Source organism: Nicotiana sylvestris, chromosome 12 (genome assembly GCF_000393655.2).
Source record: "Nicotiana sylvestris chromosome 12, ASM39365v2, whole genome shotgun sequence".
Classification (NCBI taxonomy): domain Eukaryota; kingdom Viridiplantae; phylum Streptophyta; class Magnoliopsida; order Solanales; family Solanaceae; genus Nicotiana; species Nicotiana sylvestris.
Genome location: NC_091068.1, coordinates 123,345,108 through 123,363,360, shown reverse-complemented (window position 1 = coordinate 123,363,360; position 18,253 = coordinate 123,345,108). Strand labels below are relative to the sequence as shown.

The following is an 18,253-nucleotide window of genomic DNA, read 5'->3' as shown; positions in this document are numbered from 1 at the left end:
AACGCGAATATCTCTCTACTCCGAGATCGTATCGATGAACGGTTTAATGCGTTGGAAACTAGACTCATAGATCTTTAATTTGGTTGGTAGATAAACCCGTAATTCCTTGTAAATTAGGAGAAAAGATTAGAAAAATTCGACTTAATGTTTAAGTAAGATTATGAACCTAAGTTGCGACAACTTTTGTCGACTTTTGTTTCATAACTCGTTTGACTTCAAGACTTATGATACGGATATTATATGATTAAAATACCTTAATAAATGACCTCTTGAGTGTATTAAGCACCGCTAGATTACCTGAAAATACGAGTTACAACATCCTTGATTCGTTTAACTTCTAATACTGGTTAATCACCCTTATACACTCTTGTATCACTTAAGACCAATAGGATTGACTTCTTATCATCTCAAAGATAATTCCTTCTTGGATTTATGTTAACTAATATATGGCATGAACTAACACATGTGGATATGGGTTGTAACACCCTCCCCCCTTAGGAACATTCGTCCTCGTATGTAAGGGTTCATGGGGAGTTTAAATCATCGTGGATTCCAATGGAAATTTCCGATCAATTTTCCCCTATAAAATGGTCACTAGCAAAACTTGCAAGTAATTAAGCCCAACATATGGCTTCACAAGGCTACACAAAGCATTATGCGTATTTACATTATCTACATATCACCATTTTGTATTAAGGAGGAGTATTCTCAAATTATTGCTTACCTCATAGAGCCGTTTCACCTTCCAATGTATCCTGTCTTCCACCAGCATCCTTGTTATCTTCATTCTGGAATAAGTAAGGGTATTTAGACTTCATCTCCTCTTCTGCTTCCCATGTCATTTCTTCCATATTTTTGTTCCTCCACAATACTTTGACGGAAGCTACATCTTTTGTTCTCAGCTTGCGGACTTGCCGATCTAATATCGCCACTGGCACTTCTTCATATGATAGGTCCTCTGTAACTTGTACATCTTTGATAGGGACGACTCGAGAAGGGTCTCCAATACATTTTCTCAACATAGATACATGGAATACCGGGTGGACAAATTCCAATTCGGATGGCAATTCTAACTCATAAGCAACCTGTCCAATTCGTCGAAGAATTTTATACGGCCCGATATACCTTGGACTCAGCTTACCTTTCTTCCCAAAACGCATAATACCCTTCATTGGTGAGATCCTCAGGAAAACCCAATCACCAACCTCAAACTCTAGATCACGACGTCGGACATCAGAATAAGATTTTTGCCTGCTTTGTGCCGTCCTCAATCGCTCCTGTATCACTTTCACCTTCTCAATAGCTTGGTGAATCAAATCTGGCCCATATAATTCTGTTTCACCGACTTCGAACCATCCAACTGGTGATCTACATCTCCTCCCGTATAGTGCCTCGTATGGGGCCATTTTAATACTGGAATGGTAGCTATTGTTATAGGCGAATTCTATGAGTGGAAGATGATCATCCCAATTCCCCTTAAAATCTAGAACACATGCTCGTAGCATATCTTCCAGTGTCTGAATGGTACGTTCAGCCTGTCCGTCAGTCTGCGGATGAAATGCAGTGCTGAGATTTACTTGTGTGCCTAAACCCTTCTGGAAAGACCTCCAAAAGTTAGCCGTAAATTGAGCTCCTCGGTCTGATATAATAGATACGGGCACACCATGAAGCCTAACAATCTCCTTGATATACAACTTCGCATAATCTTCAGCCGTGTAAGTTGTCTTCACTGGCAGAAAATGGGCACATTTTGTAAGTCGATCAATTATCACCCAGATGGAGTCAAACTTATGATAAGAGCGAGGTAATCCAATAATGAAGTCCATATTAATCACCTCCCACTTCCAGGTCGGAATCTCTATATTTTGAAGCAATCCACCGGGTTTCTGATGTTCTATCTTTACTTGTTGACAATTGGGACACTGGGCTACAAATTCTACAATAGACTTCTTCATATTATCCCACCAATACTGCTCCTTGACATCATGATACATCTTTGTCGAGTCGGGATTGATGAATCTCATTCATAATCTTCTCTCGCAACCCTGCCACATTAGGCACACACAATCGGCTCTGGTATCTCAGTGCCCCGTCTTTTCCGATCCCAAAAGCCATACTTTTACACTGTTGAATGCTTTCTCTTAATCGTACTAAGATAGGATCTTCATATTGTCGTGCTTTTACCTCGGCTACCAAAGATGATTCTGATGTATTCTGTACAGTAACACCTCCGTCATCAGAGTCTAACAATCTGATTCTCATATTGGCTAGCTGATGAAGCTCTTTAATCAACCCCCATCTACCTGCCTCAATATGTACTAAGCTTCCCATTGATTTACGGCTGAGAGCGTCTGCCACAACATTGGCTTTACCGGGATGATACAATATCTCGACGTCGTAGTCTTTCAATAATTCAAGCCACCTACGCTGCCTCAAATTCAACTCTTTCTGCTTGAAGATGTATTGTAAACTCTTGTGATCTGTGTAGATGTCAACATGGACGCCGTATAAGTAGTGCCGCCATATCTTCAAAGCATATATTACTGCAGCCAATTCCAAATCATGGGTTGGATAATTCTTTTCATGCTTCTTCAATTGTCTTGATGCATAAGCAATCACATTCCCACGTTGCATCAATACGCACCCCAAACCTATACCTGAGGCATCACAATATACCACATAACCTTCTGTTCCTTCAGGAAGAGTGAGCACTGGTGCGGATGTCAATCGATTCTTCAGCTCCTGAAAACTACGTTCACAAGTGTCAGACCACTGGAATTTGGTAGCTTTTTGTGTTAACTTAGTCAATGGTGATGATATAGAGGAAAATCCTTCTACAAACCGCCTATAATATCCTGCTAGCCCTAGGAAGCTGCGGACTTCTGATGGTGTTGTAGGTCTCGGCCAATTCTTTACTGCATCGATCTTCTGAGTGTCGACACTAATACCCTCATCAGATATCACATGGCCAAGGAATGCTACTGAGTTCAGCCAGAATTCACATTTGGAGAGCTTAGCATATAACTTACAATCCTGAAGCGTCTGTAATACTATCCGCAAGTGGCCCGCATGTTCCGCCTCCGAACGAGAATACACTAGAATGTCATCAATGAATACAATCACGAACACATCAAGATAGGGCCTGAATATAGTATTCATGAGATCCATAAAAGCTGCTGGGGCATTTGTTAGCCCGAACGACATCACCAAGAACTCAAAGTGCCCATATCTTGTCCGGAAGGCCGTCTTTGGAATATCCTTCTCCCTAACCCTCACCTGATGATACCCTGAACGTAAATCAATCTTGGAGAAATACTTGGCACCCTGGAGTTGGTCAAACAGGTCATCAATTCTTGGAAGTGGATACTTGTTCTTTATAGTAGACTTATTCAACTGTCGATAGTCGATACACATCCGTAACGACCCGTCTTTCTTCCGCACGAATAGGACTGGTGCACCCCAAGGTGAAGTGCTAGGCCTAATAAAGCCCTTATCCAGCAAGTCCTTCAACTGCACCTTCAACTCTCGCAACTCTGCCGGGGCCATTCTGTATGGAGGAATAGAGATCGGTTGAGTGTCAGGCAACACATCAATGCTAAACTCAATCTCCCTTTCAGGAGGAAGGCCTGGGAGTTCATCTGGGAAAACATCTGGGAATTCGTTGACCACAGGGATTGATTGTAAAGTAGGCGGTTTCGCCTCCGCATCCCTAACGCGAACGAGATGATAAATGTAACCTTTTGAGATCATTTTCCTTGCCTTAAGATAGGAAATAAACCTACCTTTCGGTGTAGCAATGTTCCCTTTCCATTCAATGACGGGTTCACCCGGAAATTGGAACCTAACCATCTTCGTACGACAGTCAACATTTGCATAGCATGAGGCCAACCAGTCCATTCCCATTATCACATCAAAATCAACCATTTCTAACTCAAATAAATTTGCCGAGGTTTGACGACTACAAATCATCACAGTGCAACCTCTATATACCCTTCTAGCAATCAACAGAATCTCCTATCGGAGTAGATACCGCAAGGGGTTTACTTATCAATTCAGGTTCAATGCCAAACTTATTAGCCACAAAGGGTGTAACATATGATAATGTAGATCCCGGATCAATCAGCGCATATACATCATAAGAAAACACAGATATAATACCTGTAACAACATCTGGAGACGACTCGAGATCCTGTCGACCTACTAGAGCATAGGTTCGATTTTGAGCACCACTCGAACTCGGCACTGCACCTCTACCCCTACCACGACCTGTCGACTGCTGAAAACCCCGTGCTGGAGGTCGAACTGATGAGGAAGAACCAGACACAGATCCAGTCGGCTGAGCCATACCATCACCTCCTCTATTAGGACAATCCCGCATCATATGGCCAGGCTGCCCGCACGAATAGCATGCATCAGAACCTCGACGACACAGTCCAAAGTGGGCCTTGCCGCACTGATCACAATGTGGTGTTGGGGGTCTCATCTGACTAGTATCCCTGTGATGTTGCGAGCCAGATGCCCGCGAACTCTGACCTGGACCAGAATAGGATCGATCATATCGAGGCCTCTGAAACTGTGGAGGAGCACTAGCTACAGGTGGCGCCGAACTCCTCGAAAACTGTGGCCTGATGCGGCCTCTGAAGTCATCAGAATACCCTGCAAATCTCGCCCTCTTATGCTGGCCCCTATCCTGCTCCCTAACTGCCCTCTGCTGGCGCTTACGATCCTCTAGGGTCTGGGCATAAGCTTGAATACGGGAAATATCCATGCCCTCCACCAAGGAGGCTGTCGTACACTCATTTATCAGATGTGGTCCCAACCCATTCACGAACATATGCACCCTATCACTCATCTCGGCCACCATATGGGGAGCATACCTTGCCAAAGAATCAAACTGCATACTGTACTCTCGCACACTCATATTACCTTGTCTAAGGTTCAAGAACTTATCAGCTCTAGCTCGTCGTATCTCAACTGGCAAGTAGTGACGAAGAAAGGCCTCAGAAAATTCCTTCCACACAGCTGGAGGAGGGTTCGGACCCCTGGATCTCTCCCAACTATCATACCAGAGAACCGCTAAATCCCGTAGCCGATAAGAAGCCAACTCTACTGCCTCTGTATCACTAACATGCATAACCCGAAGTGTACGATGAACCTGGTCAATAAAAGTCTGTGGGTCCTCCTTGGGGTCTGATCCGGTAAACACTGGAGGGTCTAAATTAATAAAATCACGAACTCTTGTACTAACTGGTTTCTCAGCAGCACCTGTATTCTGCCTCTGAGCCTGAGCAGCTACCAAGCTAGTCAATAACTGCAAAGCACTCCGCATATCCTGGTCTGGAGTGCCAGACGGAGGAACTGGAGGCGCTGGGTGCCTTCTAATATCCTCTGGAGGAGATGGAGTAGATGAGGTATGAGAGGGCATCTCACTTTGAGCCTCACTTTGTCCTGCTCTGACTTGGGGCACCTGACTGGTACCCTCTCCCGCAGCTGTATCAAGCCGTCTACTAATTGTTTGCTTCCTAGTCGAAGGCATCGCTGAAAGAAAATAAGGTGAATATTAGAGACGAACACTTACGACTCAACTCTACGCACGATCTAGATTCAGGAAGAAGGTAACAACCCTAGATGTCATGTAGCCTCCTGATTAAAAATGTGGCGCGCTACACATCCATAATCAAGACTCTACTAGACATGGCTCATAGACAATCTCTAGGAAAGACTTGCTCTGATACCAAGTTTGTCACGACCCAAACTGGAGGGCCATGACTAGCACCCGACCATACTTGCCGAGCACCAACGTACATTTTATCTAACCTTCTTTATTATCTTTTACGGCTGACGAGATCAATATAAATGGTAGACATGGATCATGGACAACCAACAATAAGAACTGATGGCATGAACATATATAATATGGGATGACCAGACAATCAAGAAACTATATATAAGGTATGAGCTATCACACTACCATGAAAGACTATACAACAAAAACTAGCCGACAAGGCATACCAAACTATACATAAGTCGACACCTGTCTATGAGCCTCTAAAGGAACATAAGTGCTGCAACATAGTCGGAACAGGGCCCCGACATACCCATAATGTCTATAACAAAAATTCATACCAAGGCACTACCGGAGAAAGGATCTCGCCAATCACCGCTGAACTGGACAGCCTACTGTGGTGGGGGAGCTGCACATGCCTGTCTATCAGGACTTGCAACACGACACGCAGCGTCCACAAATAAAATGACGTCAGTACGAATAAAGTACTGAGTATGTAAGGTAGGGAACCATAAATACGATCAGTAATGTAAGCAAGGATAGAGAATATACAACCTGTAACATCTTAGTACCTCTGAGGGCTACTGACATGAAATGCATGATACATATGTATAAATACATAAACCTTTAAAACATTCGCCTCTGTGGGCATCATCATCATCATATCGTACCCGGCCATAATAGGCTCGGTAAAAAAACGTACCCGGCCATCATAAGGCTCGGTAGAATCGTACCCGGCCACGTGGAGCTCGGTAAAACCCAACTGATCAGTGGTTGCACAATAGGTGCCGTACCCGGCCAACTATAGCGTGGCTCGGTAGAGTAAAATAGATACATATATATAATGCATGCTCGACTCATGGAATCACATTCTAAACCTTTCGGAGTGACGTAAGGTCGGTATCCTCTGTACACGTTATTAGGACTAACTCTTCACTATGAACCTTATAAGAATCAGGAAGTACCAACAACATTGATAACATAAGAATAAGAGAAGCAACATTAACATCAATCGTTCCATAAGAGGGAAAACAATGTAAGTACTGCTAGCTTCTAAGAGTAGAGTATCTTGGAAGCTCGTTCATTACATTATGTACAATCGGAGTCGTGCAAAAGAAGGAAAGGGATAGCCTCACATACCTTGTATATACTGCCCCAATCTCAAGCTATGCAATTGTCAAAACTCCTTAGTCTACAATAAGAGAAACGATACTATCGTTATCATTTAAGCGTCATAACTATTATGTATCGACCACAACCTATTTTACGATGAAACGGACAGCACCTCCCCTATATATATGACCTCACACCATTCAAAACAGTCACCAAACAGCCCAAACAACATCAATAATAAACATATTGAGCCTCCCAAAATAGTCCACACACAGCCTAATCACTCCATACATACGACGACCACCGTAGTCGTGTCAAACAACCTGGAAATGTTACGAATAACTATCAGCCCATAACCCTACATATATATGGTGTTTCTCCACACCCTTCCTCCTCCAAAACTCCACAAAACAGTAGTAAAATACGCAGCCCAACAGCAACGCAAAACAGTCCACAAAACAATAACATTACTACCAAGCCTTTCGATATATATTTCACAAGTTCTAGCTTCAATGGCTTAGCCGCAACTTGGATAATCTTAAATACATATAGAGTAAGAGGTTCCTTACCTTTATACAGAAAGAACAACTCCAATTTGACCTTAAATTTCCATGAAATATCCCTCCAATGCTGCCACAACAACAAAAAAGCGAAACTAGCGATCAATTAGTGTTTTTCGGCACTAGAATCACTTTAGAAGGCTTGAAATCACCTAGGATTGATATTAAGAACATGAGGGAGTATTTACAGAACATAAACCCTTTAAAACAACCTCCCACACGAGCTGGAACGACACAAAAATGAGCAACAACAAGAAGAACAAGAGACTTACTAGCGCCACGGAATTCCCGACACTTGATTTGTGTTGTTTGCCCTTTTTTGGGTCTTGAATCTTGAGAGAACCTTGAGAGAATGTTACTAGGGTTCTAAGGTCTGAATATAGTGAGAATAAATGACTTAAAACGGGTTGGAGGCATCCTATATAGGTCCAAATATCTTAAACCGCCTTAGTGGGCCCCATAGAGAGGTGCTTGGCGCAGTCTCGCGAAAATGCGAATATCTCTCTACTCCGAGATCGTATCGATGAACGGTTTAATGTGTTCGAAACTAGACTCATAGATCTTTAATTTGGTTGGTAGATAACCCCGTAATTCCTTGTAAATTAGGAGAAAAGATTAGAAATATTCGACCTAATGTTTAAGTAAGATTATGAACCTAAGTTGCGACAACTTTTGTCGACTTTTGTTTCATAACTCGTTTGACTTCAAGACTTATGATACGGATATTATATGATTAAAATACCTTAATAAATGAACTCTTGAGTGTATTAAGCACCGCTAGATTACTTGAAAATACGAGTTACAACATCCTTGATTCATTTAACTTCTAATACTTGTTAATCACCCTTATACACTCTTGTATCACTTAAGACCAATAGGATTGACTTCTTATCATCTCAAAGATAATTCCTTCTTGGATTTATGTTAACTAATATATGGCATGAACTAACACATGTGGATATGGGTTGTAACACCCTCCCCCCTTAGGAACATTCGTCCTCGAATGTAAGGGTTTATGGGGAGTTTAAATCATCGTGGATTCCAATGGGCCCGCGGTAGCTAAAACCTAAGGGGTACCTATAAATACGAGGTCTTGGGTTTTATTTAATATTTTGACCTAGAGAGCTCGGATTTTGGCGATTTTTCGAAGGTTTTTCAAGAAATTCATCGGGGTAAGTGATTTTAACTCAGATTTGGCTAGAATACATGAATCTATCACTGAATTCATCATTTAATTCGTGATTTGAGATGGAATTTGGGAAGAAAATTGTGGAACCTTTCAAAAATGTAAAATGATGATTTGAAGGACCAAATGGTATCGGAATTGGATAATTTTGGTATGGTTAGACTCGTGAGGGTATGAGGATTCTAAAAATGTAAATTTTACCCGATTCCGAGACGTGGGCCCGGGGTTCGGGTTTTGCTAATTTCGAGATTTTTTATATTTTTCGAATGTTTTCGCTTGGGCTTTGTTCCCTTGGCATATTGTGACGTATTCGTTCTGATTTTGGATAGATTCGACGCGCGTGGAGGCCAATTCGACCCGTGGCCCGTGGTGGCCCGTAACCCACATAGGGCTGGGGTGGGGTGAATATTATAAGGCTCATCAAAATCGTGGGCTAGCCTAGCCCAGCTCGTCAATTGCTGAAGCCCATGTGGGCTAGCCCAGCCCCACCCATATTGACAGCTCTAGGCAGATATTTATTTGAAGGCATTTGTAAAGTTGTTTATGAGCCTATGCTGCTTTGAGATTTTCAAGCACAAATATATCTTTTGAGAAACTTCTTGTTCACTTGTTTTAATGGGATTTTGTAGTAGCACTTCCTTAATATGCTAGTATGAGCGTGTAAATGTCACGTAAATAGTTTTCTAACTATTGATGAACTTCATATGTGGTTGTTTATTTACATTTGTTTCATTTTATCATTTCAGACCATATATTATGATGTTCAAAATCTTCGCTCATAGCAAATTTCATTATGATCAAGAATTGGAGGATCTTTCTTATATCGCTTATTGTATATAGCTACTTGATAAATAATTTACTAGATGTTAAATGACACTAGTTATTAGATTCAAATAGGTTAGTATTTTTGTAATGCTGTTGACACTTCCAATTTATGGATTTGTAGTTCTGATTTGTGAATTAATTAAGTGCATTAAGATTTTTGAAGAGATTGCCATCAATAATTAAGTGGGAAAACTATTTCTTAATAGTTAGCGGCAACAAGAAAAATTGTTAAACGGTCATTGTTATAGCAATTATATGAAATATATGAATTATATGAACTTTTATCGACAGTAATAAAAGCTATTAAATCTCTCTCTCTATATATATATATTGAGGAAATAGTAGAGCTGATGTGTCACCTTTCAAAGATGAGGATTGGTATTTACTTTTTTCCTATTTTTTCTCATTTATGTTCTCTATTATGATAAAACAAAAAACTCAAAAGTCGAATCCTTTTATTTTACCTGGAAAAGTCGCATCCTTTACTTCTCTTATCTTTTTTCTTTTGTTTTTGTAACTGACATTGCTGGTAACGCCTTTGCTATTCAAGTCGATCTCTCATGCCTTTCCGGGCTTCGCCATTCTATATAGCGTTGCTTCAGTCTGTTCCTCAATTGTAAATAAATTACCACGAAGAAGAATTGATTCACATTTTTCATTCGTCCGAGATTTAAACCGCATATGGCGAATCATTTACCGCAGGATAATGCAGATGATTTGGTTATCAAATTTTAAAGGCTTATTGTGGTGATTTCAGATTGAGTACGTTGCTAAATCTCCAAATTCTAATAGAGTGTTTTCCAAAATTTGGTGCTTTTCTACTTCCTTTGCTTTATATGTTACCTTTGGCTATCTTTCTGTTTTTCACTTCTTATGTTTGTTCTGAGCTTCAACTTTCTATTTTGTCTTTGGCTCTTTGATAGAAATTAGTCAATGCATGTAAAAGTCAACAACTTATTTCAATTGGGTTCGAAAAGACGGTGTTGTGGAAGATTCAATCTTAATTTCTCTGTCTAATATTTGACAGGATATGCCCGGGTGAGTATTTAATTATAAAATATGGATGTCAATCATATCAATAGTTGATTAATTTCCTGTAATATGTTTTGAGTTTATTTTGGTAGTAGTAGGAACGATCTAGGACTAAGGAGGAGGAAATCAAGAAAATTGTTTAGTTTGATGCAGTAAATTGGTTCGACATTAGGTTATATTCTTTCTTTTTTTCCTTTTGTGCAATTCTTTTTTTTTTTTTTAATTTTAACTAGAATGTCGAGTTCATTTCTGTAGTTTGTATCTTTCTTAGGTGTGCTAAATCATTATTATGCATAGTCATTTGAGGTTTGCTTGGAACTGTGAATATGAAATTTGCACATGAGAAGTTTGATGGTGTAGGAGGATATAGTTTACAAAAAAAAATTGAAAATTGAAGAGATAAAAAGAGGATGATATTCAAAAAAGTTACAGAAGGCATGAGAAAGGCCTTCTCTTTGACATGCAAATAAGTTATGAGTTTTATATGGAAAAAAAGGTATCAGGGGCTCTTTACGTTGATCAGGCTTCAAATGTCAGATCTTTAATAAGCATAAATAGACATCTTGATCTTTCATACTTTAGATGCAGCATTTCAAAGACAAGATTATATTCGCTGTAGTATACGCATAAATAATCTTTTGCCCATGGAATTTATTAACGTTGGTGGGTCTAAATGCTATTCGTAATCATAATATTTGATGTTTCGCTTCTTGCTAAAATAATAACTTTTGCATTATTGCATCTAAGTTCTGGTTTTAACGTATTTTAAGTGTGCACTTTTTAGCAATGAGGAGTAGTACCTTTTAATAGATGAAGTAAGTTGCGAGCAGCTAGGAATGCAGGGATATGGATTGAACACCATATATCCAACTGGATGCATTAAGGATTCCATACTTCCAGAAAAGTTGGCTTCGGACCTGAAATACATATAGCCTTCAGTTTTCTTGAAGAAATAGGTTTCATTTGCTACGCTAGGAGCATTAATCTGTACCCTTTTCAACTGATCTGTACCTTGATGAGTACAATTTATAAATTGTGTTGCTTATTAGATGAATATTATGAGCTTGTATTTTATAGTTTTCAATAATAAGGTATAATAAGGTAAGCTGCATTACTTACTGTTGGATGCCACTGCTTCATTAGTTGGTAAGATTGCAACGCCTACTAGATTGCTTGCGTTTTCAGTGCTCTTGAAGTGGTATCATAGTTTGCTTTGTCATGTTGGGAGTGCATTTGCCAAATATTTTTCTCTGCTTCCTAAACTATTCGTTTCTGTTGGAGAAGAATCTAAAATGTCTTTGGAATATATGAGACAACATATATTTTTTGGGTATGAATGTAATGCATCTACATGCATTTTGTTTAAATGTTACTAGTATTTATTGAAAGAGCACCTATATATACTACTTGTATTCATGACGGTGATTCAGATAATCAGGACCATAAGAAAGGTGGAAAAAATACAATACAATAGAAAAGAACTAGAATATCAGAAGCGGAAGAGAAAGAACTAACGCACAGAAAGCAAAGAAGAATAAGAACAGGGTGAGGAGACAAGTTACTAAAACTACAGTTTATATACACCAAGATGTGAATAAGTAAATTTTCATCATTTTACTCATAGACCTTTGGCCAAAGAAAATGTCTGCATTTGTTCGAAGTCACCGCGAGTAAAGTGACGAACTCAAGAAAACAAATAACAAAATAAAAGCAACAACTACTGTTTAGCTACATTATTATTACTGATATAAGGCAACTTTAGGATAATTTGAGAATCTAAAATATTACAAAAGGCGTGGCTTGACTGCTTGAGTCACTCGACATTCAAAAAGAAGGAAAACATGAAAGTAAAAAGAATCAGGTCCAAGAAAAACAACTCTGTTACTCCTCGAATCTTTCTTAATTAGATAAAATTTTAGTAAGCTTCATTAGTAGTTATAATTAACTAAAAATAATATTGAAGTATAAGCTTTAACTTAATCACGGTTAAGAATTAACCCAAATGTATGTTATTCATAAGTTTTTTTTAAAAAAAATCCATTATAAGCATGTTAATTTATAAATTTAAATACTTACTTTTACGACCGCGCGAAGCGCAGACAAATTAACTAGTAAATGAATTAAGTTGAATTCAAGGATAACTTTAGTGGCCATTATATTTGTTGCGGAAAGGGGTTCTTTTTACCAGTTATTAAATTGACTTTTAGCAGCAATAATAAAAGCTGCAAAAGGTAGGGCCTAAGGAATTTTTAGTGAGTTTTAGTGTCCATTATAATTGCCAGTAATATTTGTTGCTAAAACTAAAGAACTTTTACCGGCCATAACAACTTCCTTTACCAGCATTCAGATAAATGGCCACTAAAGGCTTTGCCGACGCCGGCTACAACGACTAATAACTAATTGCCGGTAAATATTTTGGCAGCCATTTTTATTTCCGCTATAATACATTTTAATTGCCACTAAAAGCTTTTTTTGTTGTAGTGAGTGTCAGCCTATCTCCTCAGCAAACAATAGCCCTTACGAGCGCGGGGTATCTAACCTTGGCCTTGTGGCACTCACACAAGGGGAGGTCGGCTAGCTCTCCCTTTAATGTGATCACATTAGTGCATAAATAAATACCGGAACTGAATACAGCACTAAATGTAAATATCACCAACAAAGGCACATAAATACGCATAAACATGTAACTCTATCACATATAAAGTCGTAGTGAATAAGAATGACGCAAACTGAATACTGGATCACAAGGAGACATGGCTTAGATTTATCAAACACATGGAGCACGTGGGCTCTAATAAAATTCCCTACTAAGAGAATACGCCTTGACTCAACTCAAGACGACAAGCTTAACTTCCACTTCACACCTCTTTCAAGCAATCCCGGACCCCAATTTCACAATCTACATGATAAACCAGTTCAACTTACACAAATACATGCCTAAAGCTTGCAACTTTATTCCCATTAATTTAGGGACATTGGTCAAATCCTCTAATTTCTGTGTTTTTCCTCAATTACGTAGGAACAAAACTTATCCACTTCATTCTTTTACAATACAATGGGTACAATCCTCCTAAACAACATTATCAACAATACAGTATAATACCCAGTCAAAGGTTTCATCTTTTTAATAATTTAAATCTTCATTATCAATTTCTCCCTGTACTACTCAACCCTAACTCCTGTTTGCAATTACAATAACCCATCTAAATAATAGAGTAGACAATTAAATAAGAAAGAAGTGAAGAAAACCAGAAGGAAGAAGGAATTTTTTTTTACCGTGCGTTTGTCAGTGGAAAGAACACAAGTAACCAAAAGGAAAAACTTTGCTGCCTTTAAGCTTCGGCCAAACGAGAACTTTAAATCCCGTACCAATTCTTAATGTTTCATTCTAATGCCTTTTCTTTAAGATTCCAATCCATATATATCACGTGACCATACTTAGTCCACGTGACTATTCCAATTCTCTTTTTGTCAAATTTTTATTCTCTTATCTCTTTTTTTTTTTTTTTGGTCTTTATCAATTTATCATTTCACACCACTACCAATTTATAAAATATACACAGTAACATGTTTCAATTACTTTATTTAATTTTTTTTTTAATATTAGTCTTTGGGTACGCGCCTTGGCCATATATAGATACCATTTGCTATATTACGGATTATAGATACATTTTCTGTGGTTATAAGATATATTTGATGTATTTAAGCTATTGTATTCATGAAAACAATAGCAAAAATAGGCGTGAATCATGGAAGTCCAGCTAATCAGTTGTTGTATTCAAGTGTATTCGACTGTATTCATGGAGTGAAACATGGGATTACAGCTGGACAGATTATTGTATTCAACTGTATTCGACTGTATTCACGGCGTGAAATTGGGGATTACACTATTTTTAAAACGAAAATTGAATCAATTAACATAATAGACTTCTAATATAACTCAATAAACTCAATTATAACACACAAATTTTGTATTTTCAGTTATAAAAAAGATTCTCAACCGAAAAATATCCCAAAAACATAGCAATCTTCAGAGAAATTATATAATACATCTGAATACAAAAATTATATTAATTAAAAAATATATATGAATACATTCATGGCATATAGCGAGGCAGTGAATACAATGAAATACATAGAATACAGCAGAAAAATTGAAATACAATGAGAAAAAAATAGTGAATACAATGAAATACATGGAATACAACAAGATACATTGAATTACAATGGAAAAAAAAGACAACGAATACAATGAAATACATGAAAATACAGCGTGATACGTTGAAAAAACATTGAAATATATTAATAGAAAATCAAGTTGTTCAGCCCCAAAATCTGTCGTCTTTGTTCAAGAACAAACCCTAATTTCTAGCTACTCCTATTGCAGCAGATGCAACAATAACGTCAGAAGCAGCAACAACAACAGGAAGCCATGGCTCGTTTCCCTTCTAACATGGACCGGCGGGGTACTCCCTGACAAATTCTCCGACCAAATTTCTGATAAGGTGGGTCATTTATTTACGATCTCTTATCGCGTTGCTCTTCAAACATTCGACAGAAACAAAGTGAAAAAAGAGATGCTGGGAATTTCATATGGAGAGCTTTTTCTCTTGCTTGGCGCTACTGCTGCTCTTATTGGAGACGTAAGGATCTTCTGCAATTGTAGAGCTCTTTATGAAAAATTTGAGGTAAAAGTTGTATCAAAGTAGAGAGAGTAAGAAAATATTGTAACTGAATAGCGTATTTAGTGGCTTAGGTGTAGGAGTTAACCAAAATTAGATATTTTGTTATAAACATCAAAAGGTATCTATAGAATACACTTTTTTTAAATGGTATTTATTTAAAATAAATAATGTGTTAACCTTTGACATATGAGGTAAAAATTCCTTTAAAATATGACACAAATAATAAATATTTAATAATTTTGTGTTTACGTTATAAAACAAAAATTCATATTCCTAAAAATAATGAATGTTCATCTTATATAGCTAAGTCAATAAAAGAAGAAATTGCCTTATATATGTTCTCACTGATTAGTCGATGTATTCACAACCTAAATTTATTTTAGCTTTATAATTTCAGCACTTCAACATTGTAAGTTATCATGATTCCTAGGGTTGTTCACGATTTGACGAAAAACCGATTCAAACCGAAAATCAAACCAAACTGATTAAGTAAACCGATATTTGTTTTTGATTTGGATTGGTTATGGTTTTAAATTTTAAAAACCGATTTGATTTGGCTTTGGTTCTATTATAAAAAACCGAAAAATAAACCGAACCAAACCGATTAACTATATACAAAATTTGATAATTATTTATATACAATATAATATCTTTTTTCTAAATAATATTAAATATTTTATGCAATTTAATTGTTATTTTAAATTTTGATTTTTCCTACTTATATCTTAAAAGATTGCCTAAGCCCAGAACAAGAGGAATCGGTCAATTTTCTTTTCATTAAGAGACTTTAATTCTCTAACCCTCCGCACATACTTTTGCCTAACAAAAGAGTTAAAAAAAATCCTACCATAAGAGTAAAGAAAGCAAACTCAAATTGCAGGACTGCAGTGGCTAAAGCTTGAGAAAGCAAACTTTTAGTTTGTTTTTTTGTTCATTCTTTTCATCTAAAGAGGTAAATAAACTTTCAGTTCCGGAAGAAATATCTAAAAAGCATAAATTTAGTAAATTATTTTCAGATTATTGTATAGTGTTGTTTCACTATTATCGACTTATTATTAGCTTACTAAAAATCGAAAACCGTACCAAACCAAACCAAACCAATAACAACCAAATCGATGGTTTGTATTTAATTTAGTTTGGTTTTGGTTTTAAAATTTTAAAAATCAATTAAATTGGTTTGGTTTGGTTTTGATTTTAATAAAAAACTGATCAAACCGAACCGTGAACACCCCTAATGATTCCTTTTCAGTTTCAACGAGAACATATAACTCTTGAAGATTTAAGAGTTTTACTTAAACTTTTTATTAAAAAGCTTTTCTCCAGCTCATTCTAGAAAACACAAACAAAATCATCCAACAAAGAAAAGGCAACCTAAGTCTAAATCTCATCGAATTTTAGTATCTTTTATGTTGGCTTAGTTCTATCGTTAATCGAATTTTAAATTCTTTAAAGTATAGATCGCATTGATAAATTCTAACCAATTCATTCGTGGAACTTGTTAGTATAATTCTCCTCAACTTAAGAGTACAACTTACCAAAACTAAAGGAATATCAAAGTAAGAAAATTTATATCGAATCTTAAAGTCCTAAACTTAGTTCTACCAAAAATAAATTATTAATTATAATTGTAATGTACATTGACATAATTAACTATAATAAAAGGTAAATAGAATATAAAAAAGTATAATTTACCTACTTATTATGCTTTGCTCTAAAAGATCCAAAACGAAAATAATAAATGAAAAGTAAAGAAAAAACCTTCAATTTAATTATATGGCCGGCAACAATCTTCCCAAAAAATCATCAAAGGTATTTTTTGTTTGAACTTTAGATGATTACGTTCTGTTGGAATAGTAGCACATCTAATAGTAATTTTAACTTGTAATAGACAACTTAATTCCTATAAGTTTTAGGAAAGGGCATAATCAATTTGCTAAGTTTACATATTGTATAGGTCTTTTTGTCCAATAATTTTATTTATTAAATTAAATAAAAGAGGCAGAAGAATGAATAAGTTTCATAATGTTACTTGTAAATAAAAGAGTTCTTCTATTGTAATAAATAACTATGGCACACAAGGAAACGAAGAACTACCGAAAAAATATAACTCACAAGTAATTCATCTAACACTTGCAAAAGAATTGTCAAAATATTTAATATCTTCATGGTTTCAATTGCTTCGTTCAAAACCAAAAAAACAGACTGGACAAATTTGTGAAGAAAGCATACAATACGAACCATATTTGTGGAGAAAGCAGACAACTGCTTCCTTCAGCTATCGATTTTTTTTGCTATTTTATATTTAAAATCTTTCCTTATTTTTAAATTCAAATCTTCTCAGAATCTTTCTTTATGTATTTAATTAACTAATTATGTGTTGTAGTCCTTCTATTCTAAAATTCTTACGCGTATTTTTTGGGTTTTCATATCGTTTCAATATTGAGTTGAATTGATTTGGAATTCCTAAATATTAGGGAGATACGTATAAAATAATTCTAACAATTAGGAAAATAATACAAATGACTATTTTGTCTACTGTAAAACTCATTTTTAAAGGGTAAAAAAGGCGAACGATATTTCGTTAAGGGCCTCCGTACTTTTAATATAGTATAGATTAATATAACATATAACCCGCTTCTAATCACCATGTGCTATAGGCAATATCTTCAACCACTTTATCTAGACCGCATAGGTTCTTATACCCGTCGAGCATCTTATTCATGTCATTAATATGGTCATTATCAACATTTAAAGCCTAAAAATGTATGGGGTTTTACAGGATCGGATGCCTGCAGGATATGTATTAATAGTGTAAGCAAAGTGTAGAAGAAAAGCTTATTTCAGTACTTAAAGATTTTGGAGATGTGGAGTTGATTGTAACAGCTATCTCAAACCTCTTTGTTTGCACTATGGTGTACCTTCTTGGTACTTTCTTCAATAAATTAATCGACCTTATTTTTGAAAAAGAAAAAAGATGACTGAGGTAGTGTCATGAAATTGAAACAAAAGATGTACATACCATTATCCTTAAATGGTATTGTGTGGTTCATTTTTTGGAAGGTTCATA

The 18,253-nt window shown here is 36.7% G+C and overlaps 2 long non-coding RNA genes across 4 annotated transcripts; one reads left to right on the top strand and one right to left on the bottom strand.

The window, feature by feature from the left end:
* Positions 1–7,465: 7,465 nt before the first annotated feature.
* LOC104247654 (uncharacterized) lies at positions 7,466–13,868 on the bottom strand. Of its 2 annotated transcripts, none has more exons than XR_011404347.1 (4): positions 13,778–13,868; positions 11,621–11,773; positions 11,302–11,418; positions 7,466–7,528 (listed from the first exon to the last, which is right to left on the bottom strand). It is a non-coding gene; the product is annotated as an uncharacterized lncRNA (long non-coding RNA). The 2 variants fall into 2 exon arrangements; XR_011404348.1 differs by having other exon boundaries at positions 11,621–11,788; positions 13,778–13,862.
* On the top strand, positions 9,901–11,619 carry LOC104247652 (uncharacterized). 2 transcript variants are annotated; one of them, XR_011404349.1, is made up of 2 exons: positions 9,901–10,507; positions 11,286–11,619. It is a non-coding gene; the product is annotated as an uncharacterized lncRNA (long non-coding RNA). The 2 variants fall into 2 exon arrangements; XR_011404350.1 differs by having other exon boundaries at positions 11,272–11,619.
* Positions 13,869–18,253: the final 4,385 nt, after the last annotated feature.